The sequence below is a fragment of the Castor canadensis genome, chromosome X (assembly GCF_047511655.1).
Source record: "Castor canadensis chromosome X, mCasCan1.hap1v2, whole genome shotgun sequence".
NCBI lineage: Eukaryota > Metazoa > Chordata > Mammalia > Rodentia > Castoridae > Castor > Castor canadensis.
This window is the reverse complement of record NC_133405.1, coordinates 96700575-96718126: the sequence shown is the minus strand read 5'-3', so window position 1 is coordinate 96718126 and position 17552 is coordinate 96700575.

Sequence of the window (17552 nt, the reverse complement as noted above, 5' to 3'; positions counted from 1 at the left end):
GGTACTCTGCCAGGGCATGTTCGGGATGGGAGGTGGGTGAACACAAGCTCAATTTCCATCAAGTGTCTCTGTGGCTCGGAGAGTGCAGAAAGCAATCAAACCAAAGCAGTCTATGGGGAGGGAGCCAAGAGGTGGGCCTTGGGTGGTTGTGCATGTCCTGGCGGTGACATCTTTGTCCCAGGCCACTTTACCATTGAGTTCTCCAACTTCAGCAGTCTCTCCTCCTCTCTGTCAGTCCATACATGCCACCACATAGACTTGTGTGCCTGGGTCTGTGGGCAAACCACTTCTCTAGGACCACCCTGATACTCAGAGTGAGTGCTTGATTAACCAGGGAAGAGGGAAGACTTTAGTGCTTAGAGATATAAAAATGCAAGCACATCTCATCACCAAAAGTTTTGACCTCTGATGGTTCTCTTTAGTTGGTTCCTCACCGTGGCTCTATTGAGCAAGCTCAGAAGCTCAGGGCCACTTCTTCAGCATAGGCTTGCTGGGTGGACCACAGACCTGTCTTCAACTATGTTTCTTAGGGTGCCAGATTGTGCAACTCTGTAGCTGACTGAGGCTTTCCTTTTCTCTTTGCTTTAACTACTGCAGAGGGAGTTCTCCCCTTCCCTGCCAGTTGCCTAGGATCTGATGTAAGGAACTGTGTTTCCTCTACAGATCGAAAGTCTAACATTTCTGGATTTCAGCTGGTCTGTAGCTCTTTTTACTGATGCACTACTGTCCTGTCCATGCCAGCCATGTTCCCAGCCACACGTCTGATGTTTTTGCTTCAGGCGAGTGACCTACAAGAAAGTACTGGCTGTCTGTAATCCTTCATTTTCCTCTCACATCCTAAGACAGCTCTTTTAAGTTTGCTGTCTGATAGGCCTTTCATTCTGGTTACAGACTTCCAGTTTTTGACACTTTATTTTGAGTCGTAGGTGAGGTCATGGCTTCCTGAAACTTATTGATGAAGGATTAGGTATTTACTTGCATTTTCCTCTTGTGACCTGGTTTTGCCTGTCTTTCCAGACATTCTAAGCTACTTACTTATTTTCTCTGAGCCTAAATGCTTTCCACTACTTCGACACCAGATGGTGCCATGGTACAGGTTTTCCACTTTTCTCATGTTAATGTCCTGTCACTGTTTCAACAATGGAAAGAAATCAAGCTCCAATTTGCTCCAAATACTCTGCTTTGTGTATTTCAGAAAGAAACAAGAGAGTACTTAGAAAAAGTTCTCTGTCCCCTCAAGCCTCTCCCTAGGACAAGGAAGGCCCAGATGCCTTATCCATAGTCACTGTCCTGTGTGTGGTAAGACCCTCCAGAATTCTTCCTGACTCATGGCAGAGTTACTGTGAATGGAGCAGTCCCAGGCTCGTATGTCATACTTGTGATCACCAAAGTGACCACGCTGTGTCACATACAGAGCACACAGCTTCTCATAACACTGGGTCAGAGCCAAGGACCAACACTACAATGGGTTGCCTATTGCTGAGGCATACTCATGAGGTGTACTCACTACAACTACCCACAATTGATACTTGCTGGAAAAGAAGTAGTATAGACTGGGGCCAAAGTCTTAGCCCTGATGCTGGAGCTAATCCAGAGGATTTGTTCTTGGCCCACGACAGAGCTGTTAGGGTGTGCCCAGTGTAAGGTTTCAGCAGGCCAGCTCTTAAGCTTATTTCCCTGTTCTACCTTTCGTAAATGGGTTCTTGCACCATGCTCTCCTGCTGGAGATTGGGGTCATGTTGGTGAAGACAGAGCCTTAGCCACCTGGGCACTTGTTAAGCTGGATTGTGCCTGATATTCAGTCTCAAGAACCTCATAGCTTTGGGGTACCACAAGATCCATGTGATGCAGGCAGCACATGAGTCTGCCTCATTAGGACACATCCTCTGCTGCTGGGACATCACAGAGCCTAATTTGTGAAAACAGATGTGCTTGCCCAGGTTGTGGAATGGGTGACGGGGACAGTTCCCTGACCACCAGTGCTGGTGGTAAGCCCAGTGACCCCGAATCTCATGGTTGCCTTGATCTGTATGGTCGCAGGAGGAGGCAGGCTTTCCCCAGGCAACTCAAAGGCTAGCACTGACGTGGATAAACTTGGGTGTGCCCTGAAATTGCACCAGCTTCTTCAGAGCTATGTGGAGGCTCTGTCTATGAGCCATTGCTACTGATGGTATCTGTTGTGTGCTTGGTCTCACCACAGCAGGCCTGACATGGGGTTATGACACAAAGTCCTGTTCTAGCTTTCCTGTGCTGCTCCCTCCTGGGGACAGTTCAGCTCCAGTCTCTGCCACTTGAAGATGAGTGAGAGGAGATGGAGGCAGTGTCTGTCACAAGGCCTAAGGCAGTGCTAGGGTCTCCATCTGCAGGTGCCTAGGAACAGTTTATGGAGCTGTCCCCTGCACTGGGTATCACCACTGCTGGCCTGGTAGTGGATTTCAAGTTTAAGACCTTGACTTGATTCCTTTTCCCTCCCCCAAGTAGACGGACTTCTTTCTGCCTTGGGCTATTTGGAATTGGGGTAGGTTGGTGATGTGGGTTACTCTGTCCTCCTTGGTTTCTTTAATGTTTGTTTACATTTTGCTGCACAAAAATAATGGGTTATGGTGTCTCAGTTGAGTTCCTTCATTCCTTTGCTAGCAGTTGGTGTGAGAACAGCTGTTCAACTTGGTCTGCATACAGGAGAGAGCTCACCAGACAATCTTATTCAGAAGCCATCTTGGTGAACTCCCACACCCATCTTCATCTTTCAGTAGTAGAGGAGTTATGTTTCATCCTTATTTTTCATCTTTTAGAAAGTGTACATCTTGGCTGGACATGGTGTCTGAAGCCTCCAATCCTAGTTACTTGAGAGGGGGAGATTAGGAGGATAGTGATGTGAGATCACTCAGAGTAGGGGTGGAGGAGTGCCTGTGACTGGCATCCGTATGCTTCGTGAACCTTATGAAGAGCGGCAGAGAATGAGAAGAAAGACACACACAGACAAACAGACATAAAACAGAAGAGTGGGATGGGAGGGCTACACATTCCTGATGGGAAACGTGAGCACATACCTCTGCCAGAGTGTTATTTTGTAGCTCTGTACAAGGAAAAGACTAAGGTAAAAATCAAGCTTCAACAATTCTTAGATCTAAGGTAAAAGGAGTGAGGTCTGGTGGGCTAATTTTCCTAAAGCTAATGAAGCTTAATTACAGCATGTCTGTTCTGGAATCAAGGCATGCAGAACACCGTCTGTAAGGTACTGCTTAATGTGGCATCAGGGAGTCTCCTAACAGTTCTGGTACTTTATCTAATTTTGCATCAGGGGACCTGGTATGTGGACAAACCAGGTTGTTTTCTTCAAGGAGATGTGAGAACAAAGGTCAAGACTCCCGGTGCTGGGAAAAATATGGTAGGAGAGGCTTTGCAAGCTCCTACTATGAGAGGCTCTGCACGCTCCATTATTTCCCAGTCCAGGGTTTATGCCTGGTCCCCAACAGAAGGGAGAAGAAAGGGTGTGGGAGAAGTTCAAGAGACCCTAATATTATACAGTGGCTGAGTGCAGTGATGTGTGCCTGTCATCCCAGCTCTGTGGGAAGCACAAATAGGAGGATCACAGTCCAGTTACACTGGGTATAAAGCGAGACCCCCTCTCAAAAACCACACATGCTAAAAGGGCTGCTGGAGTGCCACAGCTGGTAGAGTGCCTGCCTGCAAGCACAAGGCTCTGAGTTCAACCACAGTACTGCCAAGAAAAAAAAGTGAAAAAAAGCATACATCTTCAGGCAAATCTTATTGCAGCAGGGAAGAGGATCAAATGAAAACAGACTAGGCCTGACATGCTGGGGGAAAGGGACAACATAGCAGAGAGGTAAAAACCTAAAGAATTCAAAGGTGAAGAAGGTCACATAGCACTAGGAATAGAAGGGCACTAAACAACGAGCCTGACGTAGCCTATAGAATTGCATGAGTCATATGTGGGTTAAACCTTGTTTTTAATTTTATTGCCTCTGTTTCCTGCTTGCAAGGGTATATAAGGTGAAACCCCTTTGTTCTCCGGGCTCAGCCTTTGGACACGAGTCCACTGAGTCTGTGCTGGCACAATAAAACCTTGCTTCCTGCTGTTTGCCTCAGAGACTTGTATCTCTGCTAGAAGCCTCCCTCAACATTTCTTGGAGGCTTGTCATTTGGAATTGCAGAGATAACAAGTTCCATGTCAAACTCATGAGATCAAGGGTGAGCCCCAAAGGGGCCTCCAGTCCAGGCTTTACATGGACACACTATGGCCTAAATCTTCATGAGGGGAGCTGCAGGAGACAGAAGAAGCGGTGGTTTTCCAAAACACCTCCCCTTCTGTGACTGTCTGGCAACCTGATAATGGGAGGTGATGGGCGGAGGCCAGAGTAAGAACACTCCCTTGGAGTATATGGTTAAAAACTTGAAATGGGGATTTAGTGGAGACTATGGAGTTAATAAGTTAATTCCTAACAAGCTAAAGGTGCTTTGTGAAGTAGATTGGCCTGTTTTGGGTGCAGTAGGGATGGCCCCTGTAAGGGTCACTAAATAAAACTGTGGTTAATGAAATTTACAGAGTAATTGTAAAAAACAAACAAGCAAAGAAAATATCTAACACCCAGGAGAATGGGAAAAGCCAAGAGGCTAAAACTGGTCTTCTAAAGCCAGACTTTTGTTTATTTAAATTCAGATAGCAATTTAGTGGGCAAACTATAAGAAATCAGTCTTCCAGTCTTGTTGGGTAGCTTTGGTGCCCCAATTTGCACATCTTCAGCCAAAATGGATATCCTGAAGCAGGACTGAGCCTGAGCACTAACTGAGCTCTTACAAAAATTAACACTGATACATAATATCTGGTCTGACTTGAAGAAAAGGAATGTTGCAGAAGGATTGTGAACATAGGGGTGAGTGGAGCAATGAAAACAAAGTTGGGATGAGGTCTTCATGAATGAAGTGAGAAGAGAGAGAGAGAGGGAGGTGAGAGAGAGAGAGAAGAGAGAAGAGAAGAGAAAGAAAAAGTGAAATGTCATAAAATGTTTGGAGATAGAAAAAGATGAAAGGTTTAATACACTCCTTCATTTGAGTTTTTATGTCTTAAAAATAAAAAGTAACTAGAAAACACTTTAGGATTATTAAAATATGCCAGAAATAGTACACTTGCTGGCACCTTTACTTCTAGGGAGTACAAATGGGGAGAGCCTACCTAATAGGGTGAGGAAAAAAAAAAGGAGGAACTTTGATTGTTGCTAGAAAAAAACTGTTCCAAAAGTTTGGTGTACTAAGCTTGGTCTGATGTTGGGACAGTCATGAGATGCTTATGTTTCCCTTGCTAATGGCTGGTCAGATTATGATCCATCTGATGGAGCATTCACAGTGTGTGTGTATGTGTAAGCATTTTTAAAATGGTTCTGAAACTGCTACTATAAGGTTAATATGATACTTAAGGTGACAAAAAAACAGGGTTTGTATTCTAAAGATCTCTGTTATAAACTGCTTAGGCTTTTCACACATAAATATGTAAACATCTTTAGAACAGTTCTTATTATAGAGTCAATGTAAGAAATTATTACTCTGTTCTACTGCTACTTTGTAAGAAAACCAGTTTTCAAACTTATTTCAATCAGGTCTCACTAAGATGCAGGCATTCAAGTGTTAACACTCCAGTTCAGACCAGAGGAGAAAAAAGAAAAAAGGAAAGGGGGTGGGGAGTACAGCCTGCAGCAGGAAACTTAAAATTTGATTAGTTAAAGAAATGACCTGAGGATGTTTCATTCTGCCATAAATACATTGTGGAATTTAATTCTCTCTAATAATACGTGGGTCTATTAGCAAATGGACTTTCTAAAAATGGCTTTTATTCAAAAATAATTTCAAGGTTTCTTGCTTTCTTATTTATTTTCATGCAAGTATAAAATCCTAAGTTAAAAGGTTTTCTGAGTTAATTTTAACAACTAATATATATATTATTATTAATATATAATATATATATATATAATATATATATAATATATATAATTAATATATAATATATTAATAATAATATATGGTCATATATTATACATTAATAGATATTAATTTTTAGAACTATATAAAATGGTTTTTAAATAAGACCATGGTTTTTAAAATAAAAGGATAAAAAAATACTTTAAAAAAATATAAAGACAAGCTCCCCTGGAGGATACAAAATAAGTTATCATAAAGATACAGAGTAAAGTGTCATAAAAAGATGGAGCTTATGGATGCTTATGTAAGAGATTAAGTTGACTAAAATCTAAGTGTTACAATAAAGGTTTTGTAAGGTCAAAATTTAATCTACTGATGTTAAACTGTAACCTAATTCTCTAAGCTCACAAAACAAGTCTATCTTTAAAATATTGTATTGGTCTTGATAACATTTACAAAAAATTTTCTTAGAAATGGTTTTTGTCAACATAACTGTCAGGAATTTTTGATGCTACAGGTTATCCACAAATTTGTCAAGACAACAAGAGTTTATTAAAACACAGATAGACAAGAGGCAGCTGAGCACAGGGAATACTGCTACACTGATATAAGGATTAAGAGAAATTTAGTTATGTAAAACAGAGCCAAAGTACACCCTCCAGATAGGATTAAAATAAAAAACTCAAGAAGGAGCACTACACAGGAAGTCAAGACCTCCAGTTTTATTGGACTCAACAGGGTGGAGGTGTTAGTCCTACTCCTTCCACATGTTAGATGGATGGAATTTTTGGCCTGGAATGTCCAGATTGGGCCTGTTATTTGGGTGGGGGGGCTCCATTGACTACAGGTTGATAGGATCCTGCTGTATGTCATGAGCCATCTGTTAATGTCAGCAATCTGGGACGTGATCCCTTATCAACATCTGAGCCATGATTCTTGGCCACTGTTTCCCAACACTACACATAGTCCCTGTAAATATTTACCTGTGTTCTCTGGTGATTTTTGTCGGGGTTTTAACTACTGAGGTAGCTGAGGCATGTTCATGTAAGAGTTGGTTTATGTTGGGGTTAACAATGAGGACAGCCATGTTAGGACTAGACCCACTCCCCCTTGCAGGTAGCTTACCTTCATTTCCCTGGATAGATGCCAAGGACAGTTGGACAGACAGTGACCTAATTACAACTTATCTTTCTTGGTCATCCAGCAACAATATCCCTTAGTGAGGTCACTAAGTACTTTTCCACTAGCCCTCTATTTCTAGCCCAAGGCTGTGAGTATGGCAGTGGGCTCCAGCTCTCTTGCTGAGGTCCCCTGCCACAGACCTCCTGCCTAAACCATAAACCCTGTACTGGTGTTTGAGCCATCTCTCTCCCACTTCCATGCCTCTTATTTTCTAACAGTTTATCTAAAACTTTCTAGATGACCTCATGGTTAGACAACTGTTGTCTTGGGTGAATCTAATACAGTTGGTATCCTATATGTGTCTATGACAGGGCTATTTGGGTTTGCTAAAACTGTTCTTTCCCCCTACAACTGATGAAAATCTAAGGTTTTACTTCAAGAACAACTAAACTAATATGTATATATAACCTCTATAGAGTTGTGGTGTTGTTGCTGGTTACTATGTATTAAATATACTTGTGTTTTTCAAGTATATCAAGCCTTCTAATACACAAAATTTAGATAAACATGGTAACAAAAAGTTAGTGGTACTGATTTACTGTTCTGTTAGCTGCTAAATTGTCCATCAATATTTTAACCATGGCTCTTGTAAGTTTTTGTCGTTACAATTCTGATCCTTCTGGGGCATTTATAATCAAGTCCATAAAAAATGACTCTAATAACCATTACATGTCAACCAGGTTAGCTTTTTAGACATCTGCTTCTGTTAGATTTTCTTTTGTATTGTGCTTGTTCAGAAGCCCACTGCCTAAGAGTCACTCGATGTAAGCCTCTTTGTGGGTAAAATTTGGCCACAAGGGTCTATTTGGCACTGACTCCGATCTGATCTGTTTGTTATTTCTCCCCTGACGTGGGACCAAAACCAATCAAACAGACAAAATCCAGAAAAGAGCAATCAATCAAGAAAGATCTTCACAAGGGGAAACACAACCAGGGGACTGGACTTTGAGCACATGATAAAAGCGAGAGCACACAAGGGAGGTGTGAGGATAGGTAAGACACCTAAAAAATTAGCTAGCATTTGTTGCCCTCAACACAGAGAAACTAAAGCAGATACCTTAAAAGCAACTGAGGCCAATAGGAAAAGGGGACCAGGAACTAGAGAAAAGTTTAGATCAAAAAGAATTAACCTAGAAGGTAAAACACATGCACAGGAAATTAATGTGAGTCAACTCCCTGTATAGCTATCCTATGTCAACTAGCAGAAACCCTTGTTCCTTCCTATTATTGCTTATACTCTCTCTTCAACAAAATTAGAGATAAGGGCAAAATAGTTTCTGCCAGGTATTGAGGCGGTGAGGGGGAGAGGGAAGGGGTGGAGCGGGTGGTAAGGGAGGGCATGGGGGCAGGGGGGAGAAATGACCCAAGCATTGTATGCACATATGAATAATAAAACAATAAAACTTTAAAAAAAAAGAAAGATCTTCAGCCTGAGACCGTATCACCCTGAACGTGCCCATCTCATCTGATCTCGAAAGCTAAGCAGGGTCGGGCCTGGTTAGTACTTGGACAGATCTTCAGAAGAGGCTGCTGAGAGACAAGCAGTTTGAAGACAAGGAAGGGGAATGCAATCAAAGATCAAATGGCATCGCTGGTGCCAGACCTCTCAAAAACAACCAAGGCCGAGAGGATTAAAGAAAATGGTCTTATGCACATGTGGCTGGCTGACATTAAAGCCCTTCCAGACACAAACTCATACTTTTAGACAAAAACATGAGTTCTACTTAAAGAGAGACCTAATATGTCCTTTGATACTTAAAGATGGTAGTTTTGACTTTTTTTTTTAAACAATGCATTTTTTGGACATGTATGCTGATAATACATTGTTGCCATGGTAATTCTACTCAGTTTTTAAAAAAAAGACATTGGGTAAAAAAATAAAGGAAAATTTCCACCCATTAAAGCCCTTTGGAGGGGCCCTTTTGTTTTCTTGTGTACTACTCCCACTGCAGTTGAAGTAGCAGAGATTGCTCCTTGGGTCCAGCACAGTTGAGGCAAGCCAGCTTCTCTCAAATGGAAATGCATCCCTGATCTGGCTGCAAGGTGTAAGATCATCCTCAGGAACCTGTGCATCCTCCCTTGGCAGGACTCCCAAGAAACAACAGGGGACCAAGAACAGTGGGACAACAGCCCTGTTCTAATCACCCTGAAAGCTGACTAGTGTATGCACGGCAGAAGTTTGAGGATTCTACTCTCCAACAGGAGAAACGGGTTGTGTTCACACCAGTGATCTCACTGTAATGCATTATCACCCCGTCTGTATCTGCTGCTGTAGTTCTCAGCCTTGTCTTCACCATAGGCTTGGCAGAAACCACCTGCACTGATTGGACTCACGGTGAAAGGTTTTTATTTGCTCTCTTCTATCTCTTTGGAACAGGATGCATAACTACTATTTATTGTTACTGATCTGGTTTAATAAAGGACAAAATATGAAGCCCTTGTTCACAAAGGAAAGCTGCCCCTAACTACACCTGTGGCACCTGTAAGCCTGTAAGTTTCCTTGTACTTAAGCCATCTGATTAAACACAGGGAAAAGAAATTAGTATAAAAATAGATAAAACGTGTCTTGACCCAGAAAATCTGATACATCTCCAATTGGTAACTATTACTCATGAGAGTTCCTCCTACCAAGGTTTTCACTCCTTTTATGAGGAGATGAAGAATAAATTTTCCATCTCTGCCAAAGCTAAAAAGTTGTTCCTCTCACTGGCTGAATCTATAGCCCAGACACTGAATGTCACCTCAAGCTATGTTTGTGGGGAGACCAACATGGGAGACCACTGGGCTTGGGAAAAAGATGACAAACAGCCTCCTGCGTAAACCATCCGGTACATGGTCCTGCCACCTAGGAAAAGACAGTCTTGGGGATATTGCACCCTTATACATACATACATACATATATATATGTGATACGTATATGATGCTCAACTGCATCACCACACTGCATGCTGTTGTTAAAATGGTAAGTAATAAAAGTACAGGAGCATTCAATTTGCTGGCAAAACAAATCACTAAGATGCAAAATGCCATCTATCTGAACCGCTTGGCTTTAGACTATTTGTTGGCTTCTGAGGGAGGAGTTTGTGGAAAATGTAACCTGAGCAACTGCTGCTTACAGATTGATGATTAAGGGAAGGTCACAGAAGAGACCACAGACAGAATGAGAAACTTGCCCATGTCCCCGTCCAGGCTTGGAAAGGATGGGATCCCGATAACCTGTTTGGAGGGTGGTTTTCTGCCTCAGGTGGATTCAAAACTCTGATAGGGAGAGTAGACCTAATCCTAGGAGTATGCTAAATACTACCCTGCCTAGTTCCTCTGATGCTGCAGTCTGTAAGGACTATTACGGAGGCTACTAAGAAAGGAAAATGGCCTCACATGTAATGATGCAAACCCCTAGATCAAGATGATGCTCTTTGACCTAGGTGGGTCTGAGCATCAAAGCAGGGAATAATGTAGCAGGGAAGAGGATCAGAAGAAAACAAACTGGGCCTGAGTTCTGATAAAGTGCTGGGGGGGTGGGGGCGGCATAGCAGAGAGATAAAATCTAAAGAATTCAAAGGTGAAAAATGTCACATAGCCCTAGGGGTGGAGGGGCACTATGCAACTAGGGTGAAGAAGGCTACAGAATTGCATGTATCCATATATGGGTTAAATCTTGTTTTTTAATTTTAATTAAATTAAGTTTTAATTTTATTGCCTCTGCAATCTGCTTGTAACGGGGCTCAGCCTTTGGATACAAGTTTGCTGGTCTGTGCCGGCACAATAAAACCTTGCTTCCTGACAAACTGCCTCAGTGTCCCGTGTCCCAGCTAGCAACTTCCTACAACAATACCTCATCTTTCCCTCCCCTCTTGTTTTCTGTTATATTCTATTTGTATTGAAGAGTGCAGCTAAGAAGAATAGTAGTCCTCTGCATTAGTTAGTCCTTCAATATTGTATTGACTCTGGGATTTTTTACTTCTTAAGTTAACTTTAAAATTACTATATCAAAATCTACAAAAGAAATAGAATTTTGACTGGATTTATGTTAACAATTGATTAAGTGAAAAAGAACTAGGACCTTCACTAGTTGAGTCTTCCTATCCAAGTACAATATGAATTGTGTTTCCATTCATATTCATTTAGATGTTCAATTTTTGTGAGGTTTTTTATCAGATATTCTTTTACATATTAAGATTTACATATAAGTATGTAATTTTAGTGCTAATGTAAATAACACTTTATCATTAACATTAAATTCCAACAGTCAGTTGCTCATATATAGAAATTATTTGTGTCTTGCAAACTTGCTATATAATTGCTCCCTAAATTTAGGGTCTTATTTATATATTTTGGTAATTTTTCAGATTCTCTACATGGATGATCATCTCTAAATGAAGACAGCTTTACTGCTTTCCCCTGTATATATTTTCTTAGTTTTTCTTCTTCTCCTTCTCCCCTTCCTCTTCCAACTCCTTGTCCTCCTCTTCTTCCTCTCCTTTCATCCACTCCCCTCTTCCTTTCACACCCTAGCTTGGGGAATTTTGTTGATGTTATTTACCAGGTAAGACAGTTCCACTATGTGCAGTATCTTTGTTTTTCCCCTTCTTTTCTTTATGGTAGTACTGGCGTTTGAACTCCTGTGTTTGCTAGGCAGGTGCTCTACCACTTCAGTCTTTGCATCAGCCCTTTTTTGCTTTATTTTTGCCCAGGATGTTCTCAAACCACAATCCTCCTACTGATGCCTCTCGAGTAGTTGGGATTACAGTCATAAGCCACCAAGTCTGTCCTCATGTATTTTTTTTTCTAAAATTAAAATGGTATACTATGTCAAAAAATTGTGCATATTATGATTGGTTCTATGCATTTTTGTAGATATTTGTATGATTATTTAGTCTGTGGATGTAACAGATTATGTTAAGTGAATTTTAAGTGCTGAATTAGCCTTGCCTGCATGCAAACAATTTTACTTATAAAAACCGTATACTAACGTTTATTCATAAATTTAATTTGCTGATGTTATTTTTGATATTCCTGAAAGATATCTGACCATAGTTCATCAAAGAGTAGGAGAAGCAAACAGAACATGGAATTCTGCACTGGAGAGGGAAACATGTATGGCCTAGGCACTCTGCCAGTATTAACACTTTCAGACCTTGCCCAGCTGTAAACCACCCTGCAGGATGGAGGAAGTTGTAGCAATGGAGCAGCCTACTTGCCTGGCTCAGAACTTGGGAGTTTCACTCAGCAACAAAACACATGTAGCAGCAAGGCATCTCCAGAGGCCAAGCAATCTGTTGCCCATGGATTTACAGCTGAAGGTTTCCACAGTAATTAAATAGTAATGGGCCTCTCTCCTCCTCAGAAAGGTAAGGACCTCTAACCAGCACATTCTCTACAGTCTGAGCTTCTTGCTGGTGACAGTTCTTAATGGGTGTGTGTCCCAACTACCTCTCCTGACCATCTCCCCACCAGGCACGGTGGCTTGGTGTCCTGATGCTACCTAGTTCCTAGCTTGATTGTACCTAGTATTCAGGTCTCAGAGTAATTCAAATGCAAATAATATGACTCTCTTAAGATGGCCACTGGCTATATCACTCAGAAATGTGGAAAATGATACAACAGGTTTATTCTCCAATGCTGTCCTATTACACAGGAGGAGTCAGTATCACACCAAATCTACACACTGGATTGAAAGCTTGCAAGTACTGAGTGAAGTCAGTCTAATGTCTTCAGGGTCTTCTCGCACCCCCAGGAAGCTGGAGCTGCAGATTGTTTTCTACTTTCATCCACATCACCTCTTTCTCTCTTTAGCTAACCTGCCATCTCTTCTTTGATTCAAGGAGTCTTCTCATTCAGAGATGCAAGGAGGAAACTTCTAATCCACCATGTTACTAGTAATTTTGATAGCTATACTTTTATGGTTGCTTTTTAGTATGTACTTTATTCTTGAATAAGTCATGTTTCCCAACTTTTAAAAATGTTCATGGAAGGCCAAGATAGCGGATAGGAAAAGGCATCAGAATTTCTGGGCTCCATGATTTCAGAAACCACTTGGAGACATGGGAGTTACACTTGGGTAATTTTGATTCTTTTTAGCCAACTAATAACTGCCAACACACAGGGTGCTCATAAAATTCAAGGGCTGATCCTTAAGACAGCTTTTAACTGCACCTAATGGCTAAGAAAATCCCTACATGACACAGCAACTAGGGCGTGTCTGCCCTGAGAAAAAGCCTTTTGGACATTTCTCCCTTTTCTTTCTTTCTGGTCCTGTCTCCCTTTTCTTGCTCCTCTCTCCTTCCTTCCTTTCCTTTTCTTCCTTCCCTCCCTTCCATCTTTCATTCCTCCCTCCCACCCTCCCTTCCTCTCTCTCTTTTCTATCTTTTTTGCAAAAAAGCATATGATAGAACTTCAAACAGAACCAAACCCTATAATGTACCCAAACTCCTAACCCATGGAAAGCCTACCAATCTGGCCAGGCTAAACCCAGTCCCAGGAAGCAAATGCCTTGAGAAAAGCCACCCACCATTTGTCCCAAGTGGCCAATTTCAAAGCTGCCTGCATAAATATGAAACCCAATGGGTTAGTGCCATACATCACACTCTCCCACCCCAACATAATCCAGCAAAGTTCATGGGCAGATTGTACCTCCCCTGAATAAAATTGAAAAACACTGACAGTGAATTGTATCTAATACTGAGAATGGGGGCAAGGTGGAATGCTGAGCCAACCTTGGAGAACAGGGGTGATGCAAGGAGCCAAATTCTGCATGAGGGAGCAGGGTGAGAAACAAAGGCTGAAAGCAACAAGGCAAACTTCCAGAGCAACAAGCCAACCTTCCAGAGCAGAGGGAGGGCTGATTGCTGACCTAATCTTCTGGGACAATGGGAGGTGCACAAAACTGAATTGCTCCACCTGTCTGATGAGACCACCTTGATCTCCTGCTTGTTAACAGCAGCCCATCAGACCAAGGAAAGCAGGGGAAAAAAAACCAAAAAACCTCCAGTGACTTCCCCAAAGCTGTACAATGAGAGGGATAGCACCCTTCTCTACATAGCCCAGAATACCAACCTTGATAAGAAAAGGGGTCACTAAGAAACCCCCAGTCATAAGCACCAATACCCGGATTAGACACCAAAGGAGTAAGTCCAGATCTTTTACCAAAATGATCATACTTTTTGTAGGTGGTGTATTTTTCTTTAGTTTTCCCTTGTATGTTATTTAGTATTTTTAATATTACAAAATATTACTATTTTCTACTCTTACCCCTTCACTCTCTCTCCTTTTCTTAACTACATTCTATTGTTCTCTCCACCAAATATTCTTTCTGCTCCTTTTCATCCACACTCTACCCAACTTCATCTCCCCCTCCTTGCCTTCCCCTATCATCTCCCTACCCCTCCCTCTTCTACCCTCATCACCCACTGACTAGAATATTATACCAATTGTATACACCATTCCTCTGCAATCCCTGACACAAGCACAGTCCACAACAGCTATACCTTAACACACACAAGGGCCCCCAAACCTTGTAGCCCCACACTTCTTTCCTGACTTATACCATCCCCCCTTTTTGCCCTGCCCCTTAGTACCACCAGTTCAAATTACCCAAGTTTCTATCTCTATCCAAACAACCACTACCCCCCTCAATTCCCACAACTTATAGACATTATCATCAAGAGGTTCTCTATATAATAGGTAAACAACCAGTCTGTCATTGAACCAATGAATTTGTTATTGCTAATTTACACATCCAGGCCAGGGACAGAAATAGTTATCAACCTAGCTAATGACTAAGCCACTCACAGCACAATAGTTAAACACAACACAAAGCAGATAAAATGCAACTAAAACTGCTAACTAGCCAATCAAGAATATAGAAGCACAGGACTAATTTGAAGCATGAGGAGAAGGAGGCAAGGAAATTCCACTCCTCAAAAGAACAATTCATGCCTGTAATCCTAGCTACCCAGAATGCAGAGATCAAGAGGATCATGGTTTGATGCCAGCTGGAGCAAATAATTCAAAAGATGCTTATCTTGAAAAAACCTTCACAAAAAAGGAGGGGGCTGGTGGAGTAGCTCAAGGTGAAGACCCTGAGTTCAAGCCTCAGCAACAACAACAACAAAAAATCAATAGAGAATTTAGTGGGAAATGAAGAAAATGAACATCGAGCTCCTGACTCCAAGAGAACAATGATAAGTATCACCAATGAGCTCATGATGTCCACAAGAAAAATCTCTAACCTGGAAATCATGGATGAGCTCATTGAGATACTTATGGAGAAGCTACAAGAGATGACTAAACAGAATGTACAGAATGAACTCAAGCAATACCAAGACATCTTAAATAAAAAACTTGAGAAGACACAGAAACAACTAAATGAACTCAGAGAGGGCTTCAATAAACACCAAAGTGAAAGAAAGAAGATTATTAAAAAAAAGAGAGAGAGAAATGAAATAAAGAAGACAATGCAGAATATGAAAAAGGAATTGAACAAATATGGAAAACCTCAAAATAAAGGATCATCAGAAATCTGGAAATAAAAAATCCCTTAAATCAAATAAAAACATATAGTGGAAGGCCACTCCAGCAGTAAAGAACAAGTGGGAGACAGAATTTCAGAGCTCAAAGACAAAATAGATAATAAATTTAAAAAATAGAAGAACTCTTAGACAAAACACTCAAGAGCTGTGAAAGGAATATGCAAGACCTCAGCAACTACATCAAAAATTCCAAACGTGAGAATCATGGGCATTAAAGAAGAAGAGATGCAAGCCAAAGGGATATGGAATAAATTCAACAAAATAATGGAAAAATTTCCAAATCTTGAGAAAGAGTTGACCATTCAGGTATAGGAAGCCCTTAGGACACCAAACAGACTTGACGAAAATAGACCCACTCTGAGGCATATTACCATTAAAACAAAAAGCACAAGAACAGAGAAAGAATATTGAAGGCTTAAGAGAGAAGAAACAAATAACATATAAAGGTAAATCCATAAAAATAACAGCAAACTTCTAAACAGAAACCTTAAAAACAAGAAGGGCATGGAGTGAGGTATTTCAATCACTGAAAGAAGACTATTTCAGTCCTAGTATACTCTACACAGCAAACTATCATTCAAAATTGATTGAGGATAAAATTCCTCTGCAATAAACAGAAACTAAAATAATATATGACCATCAAGCCACCATTACAGAAGATGCCAAAAGGAGCCCTGCACACAGATGATACAGCAAACAAAATCACAAGAGGATGGGAAGTACTAAACTACAAGAGAAGAAAAGACAAGGAATCAGAGAGAAGCACTAATCTGGTTGCACACAATCAAACCCTTAAACAACAAAAACAACTAAATGGCAGGAATCACTACATACCTATCAATTTTAACACTGAATGTCAGTGGACAACTCCCTCATCAAAAGACACTGCTTGGCAAACTAGATTTAAAAGAAAGACCCAACAATCTGTTATTTACAAGAAAGCTACCTTAATGACAGAAATAAATATTGGCTTAGAGTGAAAGGCCATAAGATTTACCAAAGTAATGACCCCCAAAAGAGGTAGGAGTAGTAATATTTATATCAAAGTGCACTTCAAACTTACATTAGTCAGAAGAGACAAAGAAGGTCACTTCATATTAATAAAAGGAACAATCCATCAAGAGGAAATAACAATTATCAACTTCTATGCACCCAACATCAATGCACCCAATTTCTTTAAACATGCATGAAAGGAATTAAGATCACATACAGATCCCAACACAGTAGTAGTGGGAGATTTTAATACCTTCTATCATCAAGAGGTAGGTCATCCAGACAAAATACAATAAATGACACCATAGATCAAATGGACCTGACAGATGTCTACAGAGTATTCCATCCTGCAACAGCATAACATACATTTTTATCAGCAGTCCCTAGACCTTTCTCTAAAAACTGATTATATCTTAGGGCACAAAGCAAGCTTCAGCAAATATAAGAAAATAGAAATAATCCCCTGCATGCTACCTGATCACAATGCATTAAATCTAGAACTCAACAACAAAAGCAGCAGCAGAAAATACCAAACAACTGAAAGCTGAATAACACAATGCTTAACAATCAAAGGATCATAGAAGAAATAAAGGAGGAAAAGGTTCCTGGAAGCTAATGAAAATGAAAATACCACCTACCAAAACCTCTGGGACACAGCAAAGGCAGTCCTAAGAGGAAAGTTTATAGTCATGAGTGCACATATTAGAAGGACAGAAAGATCTCAAAGTATCTAATGCTACACCTCAAACTCCAAGACAAACAAGAACAAGCAAAACCCAAAACAAGCAGAAGGAGAGAAATAATAAAAAGTAAGGGTTGAAATTAATGAAATGGAGATGAAAAAAAGGCATACAAAGAATCAATAAAACAAAGAGCTGATTTTTTGAAAAAAATAAGTAAGATTGATAAACC